The following is a 17,664-nucleotide window of genomic DNA, read 5'->3' as shown; positions in this document are numbered from 1 at the left end:
TCGGTAGAGAGGTGGCCTGTAGTCCTAACGGACCCAGGTTCGAATCCCGGCTGGGGCAGGGAACAGTTTAAGGATTTGAATTTCATTAAATCAGGCTTTACTGATCTACCAAGAAGACCCGCCGACATGTCGTAAAAATACCCCCGCTAATACCAATACACCAGTCCTGTATGAGACAGCCCTAGCATGTATTCAATATGGACGGTGGGTGTTAGCGCCGAAGTGGTGACATGTAGAGGTGTATGGTATGTAGGAGGACTGCTGGGCCTTGATAGCAGGCTGTGAAGCCTATGCCCAGAGTCGGACACATAAAAAAAAAAAAAAAAAAAAAAAAAATCACTGGATCATCATATTACCAAATCACTGTACGGTCAACGAAAAAAGTATCTCATACCTTAACACATATAATTTGGAAACATGGACGAGACACCGTGATATATAGAGCGCCCTACGATTATTAGTGAAAAACATTCTCCTTGGTTATTATTGGGACTCAAAATCGCAAAAAAGTTCGTTTGTGTGTGTGTGTGTGTGTGTGTGTGTGTGTGTGTGTGTGTGTGCAAGGTTATTACTGAAGATTCATGTGTGTCCTGTTAAACTCGCTCACTTTCACCTCCATAGTACCCCAGGTGTACCATAATTTTTCTGCTGGTTGTACATTATGCATACTGAATACCTGTACCCAGTAATGCATCACCATAATTACACGGGTACATCCTCATATAATCAAAGTATATAATGTGCATACGTCTGGCCTTTGGTTCCTTCTTTCTTGCATTAAAAAAAAAAATGGATAGCAGTATTGAGCAATGCATCATCATAATTACATAGCCCGTTCATCCTCCTATTAAAAAAACGTATATAATTCCCACAGCTTGGTTGTACGAAGTAATGGCAGTCTACATCATCTTTTTCATCCTGGAGTTGGTAATTAAAACTTATAATTAGTTCCTGTCCTATCTGAAGGCATCCCCCAATCTGTATATTTTCAGACACAAGGCACCGAGCTTACTAAATACACCGATTATCATTATTATTATTATTATTATTATTATTATTACTGTTGTTGTTGTTATCATTATTATTAATCATTACCCGGTCCTCCTCCTCCTGCTACTACTACTACTACCACCACCACCACCACCACCACCAATACTACCACTACTACTACTGCAACAACTACACATACAGTCATCACCATCATCACCATACTACTGCTACTACAACAAATCAATATCATCACCATCGTCACCACCGCCATCTTCCTACCATTTAAGGGGAGACAATGCCCTACTCTCCTTCGTCAATCAATCAAGTCTCCTACCCACACACAAAGCCCCTCCTCCAAACACACCGAAGTTTGCTTGGATCTGTTATCAGCGGTGTTTGGGCGTGCTTGTCGGGGCCTCCAAATCAAAGCAAAATCCAAGAAGCCACACCTCCAAATCAAAGCAACTCAGTATCTCCAAATCAAAGCAGACTCCAAAAATGCATCATCTCCAATAAAAACCCTAAAAAAAACACCTTCAAAAATAACTGCAATTAACACCTCCAAAATTAACCGCAAAAAATAAATCACCTCCAAAAATAAACCAAGGAATAAAGGCTCCAAAAATTACCTTAAAAAAAAAATCCAAAATATAACCTGAATTAAGTCTCCAAAAAATAAACCCTGATTAAAACGCCTCCCAAAAATATATTCTGATTAAACTGCCTCCAAAAATTACCTTCAAAATATACTCGTACCTCCAAATATAAACCGAAATAAAACACTGCCTCCAAACACGATATCCTATGTCCATTATACCCCGAAAATATTGCTCTTCCAAATTCCTCAAAAATTACTTAAAACATAATAATAATATAAAAAAGGAAAAAGAAAATGATGACCTAGCCGACTCTTACTTGGGTGAGGTGTTTGTGCGCTCCGTCAATATTTCACACACACACACACACACACACACACACACACACACACACACACACACAAAACAAACCCTTTCCCCCCACAGACAAACCTCCCACACACACAACACACACCCTCCCCCGACACAACACAAACCCTCCCCACACAAACTTTCCCCCCACACAGCACAAACCCTCCCCCTCCCAACACAGCCCCCACACACAATCCCCCCCCCTTTTCACACACACACACACGACTCAGATGTTTGCGCCTCCCCGTCGTCAGCATTTCCAAGTAAAACATAGTGCCAACTCTGACTCCTGGCGTCTCAAGTTGGCGAATATTAAGCAATCTGGCGAGGGATGCAATTACGCGGGGCGGTAATGAAATTCGCTGTGTTAGTTACCGCACGAGGCCCTTGTTAAGTCTACGATTGACGTGGTGAAGTGAGGTGGTGGTGTGGTGGAGCGGGGTGAGGTGGGGGGTGGTGGTGTGTGGTGGTTGGGTGGGTGATGGTTGGGTGGTGTGGTGTGGTGTGATGAGAGTGTTAAGGAGTGTGGTGTGGTGTGGTGTGGTGTGGTGTGGATGTGTGGTGATGTGGAGGGATGGGAGGTCTGTGGTAGAATTCTAGTGACTACGTGAGTGCTGGATCGGTGTTAGACTGGTCGTGTGGTGGATCTGAGGGGTGGAGGATACAACGGTGTGGTGGACTGGTGTGGTGAGATGTGACGGAGAGTGGCGAGTGTGGTGTGATGGGGTGGAGAATGTGCTAGTGTGGTGAAGTTGCGTGCTGTCAGGGGGGCAGGAAATGCGGTTCGTTGGTCACCCCGGGAGAGGCTTGGTATGTTGCGAATTGTGGTGTGGTGTGGTGTGGTAGGGTAATAATGGTTTGGTGTGTGATGAGTCGGTGTCTGTGTGGTGGTGTGCTAGTCTGATGTGGTAGCAGTATGTTGTGGTTGCGTGGTGGAGTGTGGTGTTGTGGACTGGGGTGCGGTGTGGTGGAGCGTGGTGAGGTGGAGTGCAGTGTGATGTAGTGGAATGCGCTGTGGTGGACTACAGTGAGATGTGGTGGAGTGCAGTGTGGTGTGGTGGCCTGAAGCGTGGTAGTATGAGGTATGCAGTGTGGTATGGGCTGTGGTGATGAGCTGGTGTGGTGGACTGGTGTGGTAATGAAATTCACCCCGTTAGTCACCCCGAGAGAGCCTTCTTATGAGACGAAACGACGTGCTGGAGTGGAAGTGAGGAGGGGTGTGGTGGGGTGTGCAGGTGTGTGGTGGGGTGTGCAGGTGTGTGATGAAATGTGCAGGTGTGTGGTGGGGTGTGGAGGTGTGTAGTGGGATGTGGAGGTGTCTGGTGGTGTGTGAAAGTGTGAAGTAGAGTGTGAAGGTGTGTGGTGGTGTGAAGGTGTGTGGTGAAGTGTGGAGGTGTGTGGTGAAGTGTGGAGGTGTGTAGTGGAGTGTGGAGGTGTGGTGAAGCGTGGAGGTGTGTAGTGGAGTGTGAAGGTGTGTGGTGAAGTGTGGAGGTGTGGTGAAGCGTGGAGGTGTGGTGAAGCATGGAGGTGGTGGTGAAATGTGGAGGTATGAGGTGGATTGCAGCTCTTTTGGTGAGTAGTGGGGTGGTGCTGGAATGGTGATGGGATGGAGTGTGGTGTGGTGGGGAGGAGAGCTGCTATCTTGCCGGATGCTGGAGTGACGGTGTGGCAGCGTGGTGTGGGCGGTGTTAGTGAAATGGAGTGGTGTTATGGGGTGCAGTGTGGTGGTATAGGGTGATGTGAGGTGTGGTGTGGTGTGGTATGGTGTTGGTAGGGAGATGATAAGGTGTGTAATTGAGTGAGAATGGGGAGGTATGGCACGATGAGAGAGAGAGAGAGAGAGAGAGAGAGAGAGAGAGAGAGAGAGAGAGAGTGTGTGTGTGTGTGTGAATATGCGTGCGTGTGCGTGTGTGTGGAAGCATTACATAAAACACAGCAAGGTAGAATGAAGGTGAGACTCCACATAAGATAGAGCAAAGTGGAGTATAAGTGTGGTGGTGTGGCATAAAGTGGACTGCAATGTGGTAATAGTGGTGCAATGTGGAGGCGTAATGAGTCCAAGATTACCTGCCTTCTCACTTTAGTCTCAAATCTTAATCTCTACATCTTCTTATTCATCTCACTTCTCTTTACACTGCTTCCTTTCTTCACCCTCTTCCTTCATTTATTTTCGTCTGTTCCTACTTCTCTACTTCCTGCTTTTGCTTCCCTTCTTCTTCATTCTGCACTTCCTTCTCCCCTTATTCTATGATCTTCCTCTTGCATCTTATTCTTATTCTTCCTTCTGCTTCCTCTTCCTTATCCTCTTGGTTAGTGTTACATATTTCACTCTTATTTTTTTATCCTCTTCTCAGTCTCATCCTTCTCATTTATCCTCGTTTCTTTTAACTACTCTTCTTCCTTTTCTTCCTCTTCCTTCTCCTCTTAAAATTATTTCACTTACTCTTGCATCCTCTCGCTTCTTCTTCTCTTCCTCTCGTTCTCTGTATTTTCTTTCCACATTCATCTTATTAATCTTGCCTTTTCTGTCTTATACTTCCCCTCTCCCTCTTTCCTCTACAATCAATTCACTTAGTCTTTCCTCTTCTCATTTCTCTGTTTCCTCTTCTCCCTTTTGCTTCACCTCTTAAACCTTTCCTTTATCGTCTATTTACCATCATCACCATCACCATCATCACCATCTTCCCTCCCTCCCTCCTAAACACACCATACAACACCACCCTCACACCCTGCCTAAGATCCACAATATCATAAAACTCTACGCTCATAGCCTGCCAGATTTCACTTACTCCTAACAGGTTGCACGCGATATTTGGTAAGGCGTCCGCGATACTAACAATATTGCGATAGTTACGATGGTTGTTAGATAGTTACAATGGGTGTTAGATAGTTACGATGGTTGTTAGATACTTACGATGATGTAAATATAAATGTACTCAAACTGGAGGGTTGGTTTCACTACTAACCAAGGAGACGCATTCGTACCTCACCACCAAAGCTCATCAATTTCATCCAAAACATAATGACGATCCTTTCCCTGTTGTGGTTCATATTTTCTACAGGAAGAACTAGACAAGGGATGATTTTTCGACCCATTTCTTTGATCATCCTGCAGAAAAAAAAAAACTGCAATCTGTTGTCATTTTCGTGTCGTAACTTACGATTAATTTAAGATTTATTAAGATTTATGTATTTATTTTAAGATGAAGAGGAATAAAAACTCGAGTTACGACACGACATTATCGTAAGTGCGTTTGTGTATCCATACCCAGGTTTACGATGGTGTAATTAATCCTGCATTCAGAGTGGAGGGTTGGTTTTAATAGTAACCAAGGAGACTTTTCAGTCTCACACCTAAGCCTCATCGAATTCCATGAAACACTATCTCGTATTTAAGGTCCCCAATCCTCCTCCTTCTCCTTCTCCTCCTCCTGATTCTCTCCTGATACTCCAACTGCTCGCTTCTCCTACTCCCTCATTTTCCCAACCCCTACTTCTCCTATCCCTCAAGTCTCTCCTGAGTCTCTCCCTTGATTCTCTCTCTCTCTCCAGTTCCCATGCTCCCAGACTCTATTTTGCTCCCTGATTCTCCTACCCCTCTCCCCCATTTCTCTTACCCCTCCGATTCTCTCCTAATTCTCTTGCTTCCTGACTCTCTCTCCTACTTCCCTGATTCTCTCCTGTTCCCTGATTCTCTTACACTCTTCCTTCCCTGATTCTCTTACACTCTTCCTTCCCTGATTCTCTCAAGACTCTCTCTCTCCTACTTCCCTGATTCTCTCCTGCTCCCAGGTTCCCCCTAAACCCCCCTGCTCCTGCTTCTCCTGCTTTGCCTGGAGGTGGCAGGTATACAGCGCTGGGGCCACTACTTATCCTCTTGCTAATCTTCCTCTTCCTCTTCCCTCCTCCTCTTTCTCCTTTCCTCCTCTCCGTTTTTCCTCTTCCTCCTTCGCTTGTTCTCCTTTTCGCTTGCTCGTCTTACTAATCTTCAACTTCTTCTCCCTTCCTCTTTGTCTTCTTATTAATCTTCCTTCTGCTCTTCCTTTTTCTTCCTTCTTTTGGCTCTTCTTCCTATCTTCATCTTCCTCCTCCTCTCTCTTCCTCTTAATCATTACTTCCTTATTTACCTCCTTCCTATCTTCCTTATTTCTCTCCTTCCTCCTATGTTGCCCCTTCATACTCTTATTTCTTCTTCTCCTGTTTTTCACCTCCTTTCTTCTTCCCCTCTTTCTTTTCTCTTTTCTTATCCTTTCCTCTTTATCTCTACATTTTCTACCCTTCCCGTTTCCCCTTCTTTCTTCCTTCCTCCTACTCTCCCTTCTTCTTTCCCTCTTCTCCTTTATTCTCATTCCTTTACTGTGGCGCAATAAGCCAGGTATATGAGCGTGACGCGTGCTTAGGTTTTGTTCCTTTCTCCGCTTCCTCTTGCCTCTTTGTTTTCCTCCTTTTCTCTTCTTCCTCCTCCTCCTCCACTTCTCTCTCCATTCTCTTCGTCACCTCTTTCTTCCTCTGTTCTCTCTCTTCTGCTTCTCCCCAACCTCTTCCTTTTCCTTCCTTCCTCCTCCTCCTTCTCTCATACTCTCTTCTCCTCTTCTTTCTCTTCTCTTCCTCTCCCTTCTCTCTTCTCATCTACTGTCTTCCTCCTCCTACTCCCCCACTTCTTCCTCTATACTTTCTCTTCTTTTATCTTATCCTCTTCCCTTCCACTGTCTTCCTCCTCCTCCTCCTCCTCCTCCTCCTACACATTTCAGTGGTGAGGTCAGACTGCATGAAGGGGGCTGGAGCTCCTTAATCTTCTCCTCCCTTCCTCTTCCTCTTTATTCTTTCACCACCTTCCTCTTCCTCTTTATTCCTTAACCCCCTTCTTCTTCCTCTTTATTCCTTCACCTCCTTCCTTTTAAATCCCCACCGCCTTCCTGTTCTTCCTTATTCCTTCACCTTCTTCCTCTTCCTCAATATTCCTTATTCCTTCACCGCCTTCCTCTTCCTCTTTATTCCTTCACCTCCTTCCTCTTCCTCTTTATTCCTTCACCTCCTTCCTCTTCCTCTTTATTCCTTCACCTCCTTCCTCTTCCTCTTTATTACTTCACCTCCTTCCTCTTCCTCTTTATTCCTTCACCTCCTTCCTCTTCCTCTTTATTCCTTCACCTCCTTCCTCTTCCTCTTCATTCCTTCACCTCCTTCCTCTTCCTCTTCATTCCTTCACCTCCTTCCTCTTCATTCCCCCACCTCCTTCCTCTTCCTTTTTATTCCTTCACCTCTTGCATCTTCCTTCTTACATTCTCCCCCCCTTCCTCTTCCTCCTCCCCATTACCCGTGTGCTTTGTCTCTCTCTCTCTCTCCTCCTCACTGAATTATCTCCTCCTCTCTCCTATTCTCTTCCTTTTTCCATTCCACTTCCTCCCCATTCCCTTTTTCCCACATCTCCCTCTTTCCTCCAAATCCTCTCTTCCCTCCTCCCAATTCTCTTTCTCCCCTTCCCCTTCTGATGTTATTTCCCTGCTTCATCATCATCATCATCATCATCACATCATCATCATCATCATCACCACCACTGACTCTCTCTCTGTCTCTGTCTGTCGTCTGTCTCTCTCTCTCTCTCCTCCACTTATCTTTCCGAGCCCTTCTTTTTATCCTTGCTTTCTCTCCAAATTTTCGTCTTTCTCCTCCTCATTTTCTCTCCCTTCTCCTCTTCCTCCTCTTGTTCCTTCTCCTCCCTCTTCCCTCCCCACCCCCTCGAGTGATGAGTGCTGGGGAGGAGAAGGGTGGAGGGGGAGAAGGATGGAAAGAGGAGAGGGGAAGAGGGAACTGCTAGAGAGAGGGAATGGGAAGAGAAAAGAAAGGGGAGAGGGAAGGGGACGGAGAGAGGAGCAGGAAGGGGAAGACGTGCGGGGATGAGGGAACTGGTAAGAGAAGGGGAGGAGGGGAAGAAGGGGGAGGATACAGCTGAGAAGAGAAGGAGAAAGGGAAGGGAAATGCAGGAAGAAGTGAAGAGATATAGGGGAGGGGAGGGAGAAGGTGACTGTTAGGGGTAAGAAGGGAGAGAGGGGGGGATGGAGGTAGGGAGTAGGGGATGGGGGAGAGGGGAAAGGGAGAGAACCAGGGGAAAGGGGAAGGGGAAGGGGTGAATTGGGGTACACCTATCCCGCTGTCTCCAGATTCGCAGTAACGTGGAGAGAGAGAGAGAGAGAGAGAGAGAGAGAGAGAGAGAGAGAGAGAGAGAGAGAAATTTTAACATTACAAGAATTTGTTTTGTTGTCATTATTTTTCCTCATTTTCACATCCTCTCTATCCTATCCTCCAATCTTTTTCTTTACTCCTCCCATCTCTTCTTTTTTCTCTCCTCCCTCCCATTTTTCTCTCCTATCCTTTTCCCCCTCCTATCTTCTTTTCCTCCCTTCTTTTCCCCTCACATACCTTTCCCTCTTTCCTCCCTCCCTTTCTTCAGCTTCTCTCCCTCTTTCCTCCCAACTACATCCTCAAAATCCTCTCTCCACATCTTATCTCTCCTCCCTGTTTCCCTATATGCTTTATTTCCCATCTATCTCCCCTCCTCCCTTTCTCTCAGTTTATCTTCCTCCCTCCTTTCCTCTCTCTCTCTCTCTCCCTTCTTCCCTCCCTCCATGCTTCACGGCCTTTCCCTCCCTCCCTTCTTAAAGACTTCATTTCTCCTTCTTCCTTCCCTACCTTCCTACATATTTAATCTCCCTTCTCTCCCTCTCTGTTCTTCTCCCCTTCCTCCCACTTTCCCTTGCTACAATCTTCATCTCCCCTCCCCACTTCCATCCCTTCATCCCTCCCTCCTTTCCTACGCATTTCATTTCTCTTCTCTCCCTTCCTACATACATGGTCTCCCCTTCCTCATTTCCTATATATTTCATCTTCCATCTCTCCCTCCCTCCCTCCCTCCCTCCCTCTCTCCCTCCCAACATGCTTTCAAGACTATCAGCAGAAAATACAACCCACACACAACTCTCTCTCTCTCTCTCTCTCTCTCTCTCTCTCTCACACACACACACACACACACACACACACACACACACACACACACACTTCAGTACCTCTCTCTATGTTTTCTTCAATCTTCATACTTCCTCTCTCTCTCTCTCTCTCTCTCTCTCTCTCTCTCTCTCGTTCAGATCCCTTTAAAAACCAGAATTTATCGTATCCTCCCGGTATTTTTTCCCCTGCATAAAAATGTTACCCTCAGCCCAGGATTCCACACGGCTTGAAAGTGTCGAGTAAAGCTGCTTGCCGGTGTAGGGGGCGTCTGCTAACCATCCGCTAAAATACACAAAATTTTTTTTCGTATATACAGCCTTTTTTTGACGTTCATTTTTGCTATGGGGTGTACGATGAATAAAAAAATAATGTTGATGCAAAAATAAAGCTGTCAAAGTTACAGAAAAGCTATTTAAGTTAGATTACTTTTTTCGTTCAGAGACTATTATATGTAGGAGCCTTCATGCGATGGCACCTCTCTCTCTCTCTCTAAGTCTCCAAGCAGGGTCCTCTCTCCTGTCTTTCTCCTACTTTTAGCCAGTCTTCCCTCTCAGTCTAACTCTTCCCCCACCTTTGCCTGTCTTCCTCCCTTCTCAACATCTTCAGATCATCTCAAGCAACACACCAAAATCTCTAATATTTTTCACGCCAAATCTCTCTCGCAACACACTATCTGTATTTACTCAGGTAGGCCCCCCCCCCTATCCATTTCTACCTTGTCACACCTGTCGGCTAATTAATCAATGCTACCTATTAATATGACTCGTCAGGTATCCCTATTTACCTTAACAACTGCGTGGGAAGTAATTATTTTAACATCACTATCCCGTAACAAGGACATTATATAATCCTGCTGATGCTTAAATTCAATCACAAACTGATAGACAGATAGATAGATAGATAAAAAGACAGATATATTGATAGAAAGATACAGAGGTAGATAGATAGATAAATTGATGAACAGATAGATGGTTTGTTGATGGTGGCTTTCGTGCGTGGCGAGGGTAGGTATATACATATGCGTGTATATTGTGTTTACTGATGCCTCCTTGCGTGTGTGGAGAGGTTAAGGTGAAGCGATTACAGTACACACACACACACACACACACACACACACACACACAGTCTTCTCATATTCTATCAGTTCATATTTAAAGGAAGGAAAACTGATTGATGTGAAGGTCTCTCTCTCTCTCTCTCTCTAATATCACAGGCAAATTAAAGACCACATATTAATTATAGGCACCAAATAACAGAACCGTATATCACAGAAGCAATTAAAGAAAATATATAAAATAATAACGTGATTGGAGGACACACACACACACACACACAAATATATATTCATGTACACAGAAAGACGCATACACTTACAACATACATACCCAAACAGATACACACAGATGCACGCACAAACAAAAACAAAAACGCACACACACACACACATGTACGTACTTAAACTCTGCCATTAAAACCTGCGACACTAAATTAACTGCCTATCGAGAGAGAGAGAGAGAGAGAGAGAGAGAGAGAGAGAGAGAGCAAGATTCTCTCTCTCTCTCTCTCTTCCTAGCCCCTCCACCCTCCTCCAGTTCCCTCCACTTACAGAATTGGCTGGTGTGAGGGAGGGGAGGAGGGGAGGGGAGAAGGAGTGGTTGCGGGAGGGGAGGAGGGGGAGGGGAAGGGGGGAGGGGAGGCCATAAGTCACCTCTGAGCCGGCCAGATTGTTGTTGTTATTGTTCTTGTTGTTGAAATATCAGGCGTGGGAGTATTTTTGCTATGTATGGTGGTGGTGGTGGAGGTCTTGGTGGTGATGGTGGTGGTAGTCGTGGTGGTGGTGGTGGTGGTAGTCGTGGTGGTGGTGGTGGTGGTGGTAGTCGTGGTGGTGGTGGTGGTGGTGGCAGTCGTGGCGGCTGCTGTGGTGGTGGTTGGTGGTTGCAATGAAAGTCTAGAGTGATTTGATGTGGTTGCAAATGCACTGAACTCTCTCTCTCTCTCTCTCTCTCTCTCTCTCCATGCATCAATTTTCTGTAACAACCTTAGTCAACCCTACAACAAGGTTCAATTTCCTCATTAAGCTCAATTACGCCTCACTCTTATGACAGGTCACTCCAAAATTTTGACGCGAAAATGGGAGCGGGAGTTCCTAAGATTTTTATTTATATAATTACCTGGATTTACCTGGTGGTTTAGTGGGTTCAGGCGAGGGTCAAGAATGTGTTCGAGATTATAATGATGATGATGATGATGATGATGATGATGATGATGAAGATTATGATGATGTCTGTAAAGGTGAAAATGATGATATAGTACACGATGATGATGATGATGATGTTTTCTTCTTCTTTTCTTCACATTTTCCCTTGACCCTCTCCTCCCACGTTTCCTCCCTCCATCCCCTCACTGCCTCCCTCTCTCCCTTCCTTCCTTCCTCCCTCTCTTGCTCTCTTTCTCCCTCCCTCCCTCCTTGCACTCTCCCCTCCATCACCGGCCTTGCCATTATCACCCTCCTCTCTCTCTCTCTCTCTCTCTCTCAGTCCTCCTTTCTTCTTCCTCTCCCCTTCCCAATCTCTACGCTGTTTCCCTCCCCCTTCCTTCCCCTTTTCACATTCCATTCTCCCCTTCCCTTCCCTCCTTCATTTTTTCTTCCTCCTCTTTCTCTCTATGCTCTCCCTTTCTTCCTACTATCTTCCCCTTTTCCTCCTCCCTCATCACCATCCCTCTACCGTCACACTGCTCTTCTTCCCCTCCCCTCTTCTCCCCTATCCTTTCCCCTTCCCCTTTCCCCCCTCCCCTCTTCCCCTCCCCTTCCCCACACCTAACCATCAGAGGGCACAGAAGGGGAGTTTTGTTTGTGTATAAAGGAAACTTTCTTTGTCTCCAGTACGATTTCTCTGTCTCAGTTCCTCTCTCTCTCTCTCTCTCTCTCTCTCTCTCTCTCTCTCTCTCTCAGCCTTGGGGCATCATTCCGCCGGTCTGACTTTTAATTTCCTGCGTGGTTTCCTTATAATGAGAAATTACCATGATAACAAGACTCCGGCCTGATCCCCATTTATTTCACGTTTTCCTTCTCGAGTCGCACACACACAGAACCCTGTCTCTCTCTCTCTCTCTCTCACACACACACACACACACATCTTTTTTCTTATTCATTTTTCTTTTTCATATCTTCTTTCTTTTTTTCTTTCTGTCGTTCTTCCTTCTTTCCTTCTTTTCTGTCTTCCTTTCCGTCTTCGCTTCTTTCTTTCTTTTCTTTTCCCTCCTTCCTTCCTTTTGGCTTCTGTTCCCGTCAGTTTTTCCCTCCTCCTTCTTCCTTCCGTTCTCCTCAATCACTGTCATACATCCTCCCTCCCTTATTTCTTCTTCCGTTTCTTCTTTCCTTCCTTTCCTCCCTTCCTTTGTCCATCCATCCATAACCACTTCTATAACTCCATCCATCCACTCTGTCTTCCTTTCTTCCTCTCCTCCATCATTCCTTCCATACTAACTTACTCCCATCCACCCATTTCTTCTTCCTTACTTCCCTTTTCTCCTATTTTCGTCTTCTATCCTTCCTTCCTTCCTTCTTTTTTTCTCCCTTCACTCCTTTCCTTCTTTCATCATATTCATTTCTTTCTTCTCTCCCGCTTTTACATCCTCCCTTCCCCCTCTTTCCTTCCTTTTTTCAATCACTGTTCTCTTCTTCCTTCCTCTCTTTTTCTTCCTCCTTCATTTCCCTCCTTCCTTCTTTTCATCACTCTTCAACTTTCTCTCCTTCCGTCTTTCTTTTCCATCATCAAGGCTTTTCCCTCATCCTTCTTACCCTTCCTTCATCCTTCATTCCTTCCCTTCCATCTATCATCTTCTTTCCCTTCATTTTTCCTTCTCACACACTTCCCTTCCTTCTCATCTTCCCTCTCTTTCCGCTAAAATCTCTCCCTCAATCTATCATTCTTCCTTCCCCAGATACCTACTCTACTCCCGCCTTCCCTCTCTCCTCTCCTTCCCTTCCTCCCCTCACCCCTCTTCTCCTCCACCTGCTTTCCTTTCTTCTTCCCTTTCCTCTCTCCCTTAACCCCTCCTCTCCCCCTTTCTTCCCTTCCTTCTTACATCTTTCCCTACTCTGAGATCCCCCCTCCTCCACTCCCTCCTTCCCTTTCCTTTTCCCTCCCTCTCCATCTCCCTCCAATTCTTCCCTCCCCATCCCCTTCCTCATCTCCAATCCTACTTCCTCTGCCTCTCCCTCTCCCCCCCCGTCTCTCCCTATAAGTGATACAATCTCTTCTTTCATCATTCCGTCCTTTCTTCCCTCTTACCATCTACCCATTCCTCTTTCTCTTTCTTCCCCTCCCCCTACCCCTCCCCCATTCTCCCCATTCCCAACCTCCCTCCGTCACTTCCCTCCCCCTCTCCCCCAGTTTCCCTCCCCCACGTTGTACCCTTCATCTCCTGTAACCCTCCTTCCTTCCTCTACCCCTCTCCCTTCCCTCACCTCTCTCTTCCTTTCCTTTCCTCCCCCTCCCTCTCCTCCAATCCTCCATCACTTCCCTTCCTCTTCCTCAACTCCAATCTTTCCATCCTTAATTCCTACTCTATTCTTCCTCCTCCCCTTCCTGCTTCCCCTTCTTCCCTCTCCCTCTCCCCCACCCCAACACCTTCCCACCCTTTCCCCAATCTCCCCATCTTCCTTCTCTTTCCTCCCCATCTCTCTCTTCCAATCCTCCATCACTTCCTGTCCCTTCCTCTCCCTCAACTCCATCTTTCCATCCATATCCTCTCCTCTCTTTTTTCCCCATCCCTCTCCCTCCCCCTCTCTCTCCCCTCTCCCACACTGATACACACACTCCCACTCTCCCGTAAAACTCTACCGGAAACCATTTTTTTCTCGACAAAGTTACTCGCTAATTTAATCATCCTTGTCCGCCGGCAATTACATTATTTTCTATCTTTCTAACAATTTTTACTGTTTATTATTAATTATTTTACAATTTTCAGCATTTACTATACGATATTTTATTAGTTTACCATTTACTATTCACTCTGTTTATGTTCATTATTATTATTATTATTATTATTACCAATTACTATTTTCCTATTTATTTTTGCCATTTAACTCTACCGTTTCTCCAAATTTTTCACCATGCACTATTTTTCCACGTATCATCTTACCAATTTCACTATTTCATATTCTTACTATTTACTACTTACTATTTTCATTTTATTTTTTTCTCCAGTCATTCCTAAATCAACCCCCGTTTTCCACCCACACTAACTTTTCTTCTTTTACCCCTAACTAATTTATTTCTTTCATTCCTCAAAAATTTCTCCCCCCCCCCTCTCTCTCCCAAAACTCATCCTTCCCTAATTTATTTCTTTCATTCCTCAAAAATTTACACTTTTTCTTTTTTCCTCCCTCCCTCTCTCCCAAAACGAATATTTCTACAAACTTCGTTGTGTGGGAGTGGGATGCCAGTCACGAGGAGCTTAATGGAGAGAAAAATACAAGGAGTGGGTGTATGCAGATGGGGGTAAAAGGGTTACTGTGTGTGTGTGTGTGTGTGTGTGTGTGTGTGTGTGTGTGTGTGTGTGAAATGGCGGCAACAGTGAAGGTAAAACGAAGAAGAGTGGGGGTGGAGCAGGTGCGGGATCATGTGGGGGAGGGGAGGAGTGGATGGGGTGAGGTGGGGTGTTAGGGGTGAAGTGGGGAGACAGGGTAAACACAGGGTGACTTAAGAGATCACTGAGAGGCCGTCGGGGTGTCAGGAAACGCGGCCACACGAGATGGGTATATGGTCGGGCTGTGTTAAGCGCTACATCGTCACTTCAAACATCACAAAGGCACTCAGAGTTACGTAAAAATGATGGTATAATAAACTTCACACACACACACACACACACACACACACACACACACAAAATCACTAGTGGCGAGGTATTTCCGTTCCTATCCTAACTATACAAAGAGGCTTGTAAGTTGGGGTAATGCCATCTTAAATTAGAGACATAATTAGGTACTAGCATTTAACAGTATAGTTGTAGTTCTTGTAGCCCCACGTTCATGTCAATGTGGACCCAGTGGACTGCAGGCTGAAGTTGCCCCCTCCCTCTGCAGTCCAACATCCTCCTTTCGCGGCATAGGAAGGGGAGTGAGGGACCTTTGCATAACCGGGCAGATCCACCGCTCGTGCATTTCAGTGCCACCACGTGAAGGCGTCCCTCTCCAGCATCGAAGCCTCTTAAAGCGACGTGAATAAGAACACAGGCCTAACTCCCCCCCCCCGATGCCACTGTCACCCCCTCCCCCCCCTCCTGACACCTCACTGACACTCCCTCTTCGTATGCTGTATCCTAATAGTACTCTCTCTCTGTCTGTCTGTCTGTCTGTCTGTCTCTCTCTCTCTCTCTCTCTCTCTCTCTCTCTCTCTCTCTCTCTCTCTCTCCATATCACACCATTTCACTCTTTTTATTTATACACTGACTCCTTTATTAATTTATTTCTTATGTTTAATACACGATTTATTTATTTGTGCTTACTGACTTACTCATTTCTATATGCCACCTCATATTACACTTCCTCCCTCCCCCTCCACCCACACCACACCACACCACACCACACCACGTCACTCCATTCAATTATTCATTTATTCATTTTTCTGTCCCACTAACTAATAGATTCAGAGTTGCACGACAGCCTGTCAAAAAAAAAGTATATGGACGAAGGGATTTTTTTTCCATTTTTTTTTTTTTTATATATTGGAATAAATAATTTTTTTCCCAGTCTCTTGATATCACACACAGACGCCTGGCAGTCTAGTGGTCTACATAAAATCTGCTGGAACCAACTACAGTGTGATTATTTTAACTTGGCACTGATCCCTAACCCCCTTCACTTAGTTCATGGCTAGGGGTAGTAAGATTGGGACATAATATTGACTAGTGACCAAGGAGACTCATTCCGGGTGCACACTCCCAAACTACCTCCTTCTTCCAACACTCCTCTTCTCCTCCATCCCCCTTCCTCCTCCAACAATTCTCCCTCCCCCTTCAACACTCCTTCACTAACTCTCCCACCTTCCTCCAACACTCCTCCAACCCTCCCCTCCAACATTCCTCCCCCCAACACCCCCCCCTTCTCCACCTCTCCCTCCTCCAACACTCCCCCCCCTCCAACCCTCCCCTCCACCACCCCTCCAAAACAAAGAGACAGAAACCCTACAGGCATAATTGAAGCTGCTCTCTATTTTTGTCAGAGAGAGAGAGAGAGAGAGAGAGAGAGAGATTGTGCCCGTCTGAATACATGACTGCATTTGCGTGCGTGTGTGTGTGTGTGTGTGTGTGTGTGTGTGTGTGTGTGTGTGTGTGTGTGTGTGTGTGTGTGTGACATTCATGTATAACACACACACACACACACACACACACACACAACCAGCAACAAGGCAAGCAGTCAAAATCATAAACCCAATTCTACATAAAACCACAAAGTATATGAACCAAAAAATATATGCAAAAAAAAAATGATATATAAAACAAAGGATAAACATAAACCACAAAATTATTTAACCCAAAATTTAAAGTATACCAAAATTTCGCGTTTACATGCAGGGTTCAAGTTTCAATCGCTATCTTTAAAACCCGCACATTTTATTAAGTAATCTCTAAGTTACCTAGATTTCATGGCATTCCTATAATGACCTAGATCCATAGAGTCAAATATACACAAATAGAGATGCCATATTACCGGAAATAGAGCTGCCATACCGGAGAGTTGCCATATTACCGGAAGTAGAGTTGCCATATTACCGGAAAGTTGCCATATTACCGGAAATAGTTGCCATATTACCGGAAACAGAGCTGCCATATTACCGGAAACAGCTGCCATATTACCGGAAACAGCTGCCATACCAGAAACAGAGCTGCCATATTACCGGAAACAGTTGCCATATTACCGGAAACAGCTGCCATATTACCGGAAACAGTTGCCATATTACCGGAAACAGTTGCCATATTACCGGAAATAGAGCTGCAATATTACCGGAAATAGAGCTGCCATATTACCGGAAATGGAGCAGCCATATTACCGGAAACAGGATATTCAGACCGTAAACACATGATCGGGAGGCACTATGTAAATAAAAACAATAAAACTAGGGGTATATTAAAACCAGACAACGCATATATAAACCAAAAATTATATACCACGCTTATAGAAAACCAAAATTTAACATCCAAATCCCCCAAAAAACAGATCCCATGTAATGAAAAACCACGAAAACTGAAAAAAAAGAAAGAAAAAAAAAAAGAGGACACACAAGCTTTAAAAGATCAGAAAACATGAAAAATCGCAAATAATATTACAAACCAATAATAAAAATAGGACGACAAGGGCAAAAATAATTAAAAGGAAGAATTAAGAAGGGCGTAAGAAATCGACAGGGGTAGGTAATGGCATAAAAAATTAACTCTATAAATAAAAGGAACTGCTACTTACAATCCAGGAAGGGGAGACAGGCCGGGATGGGGGCGCCACATAGTCCATTAAAATCACCTAGAAAAAAAAAGAGGAGGAAAAAATTAACCTTAGGAAGATAAAAACTAAATTAGCCTTAGGAAAATAAAAATAAATTCGCCATAGGAAAAATATCTACCTTTGGAAATTAAATAAAAAACTTACGGAAATAAAAAAATAAACTAACCTTAGGAAAACAACAACTAAATACACCTTTTGAAAATGTAATTAACCTTAGAA

At 44.9% G+C, this 17,664-nt stretch overlaps 1 protein-coding gene across 1 annotated transcript in view; it reads left to right on the top strand.

Annotated features, from left to right (window-relative positions):
- Positions 1 to 17,664, top strand: part of LOC145414590 (uncharacterized) — a 142,128-nt gene that overhangs the window by 33,685 nt on the left and 90,779 nt on the right. The window lies entirely within an intron of this gene.

Source organism: Coenobita brevimanus, chromosome 100 (genome assembly GCF_032717465.1).
Source record: "Coenobita brevimanus isolate Jiangsu-jjx chromosome 100, ASM3271746v2, whole genome shotgun sequence".
Taxonomy (NCBI): domain Eukaryota; kingdom Metazoa; phylum Arthropoda; class Malacostraca; order Decapoda; family Coenobitidae; genus Coenobita; species Coenobita brevimanus.
This window is presented reverse-complemented; position numbering and strand designations above follow the sequence as displayed.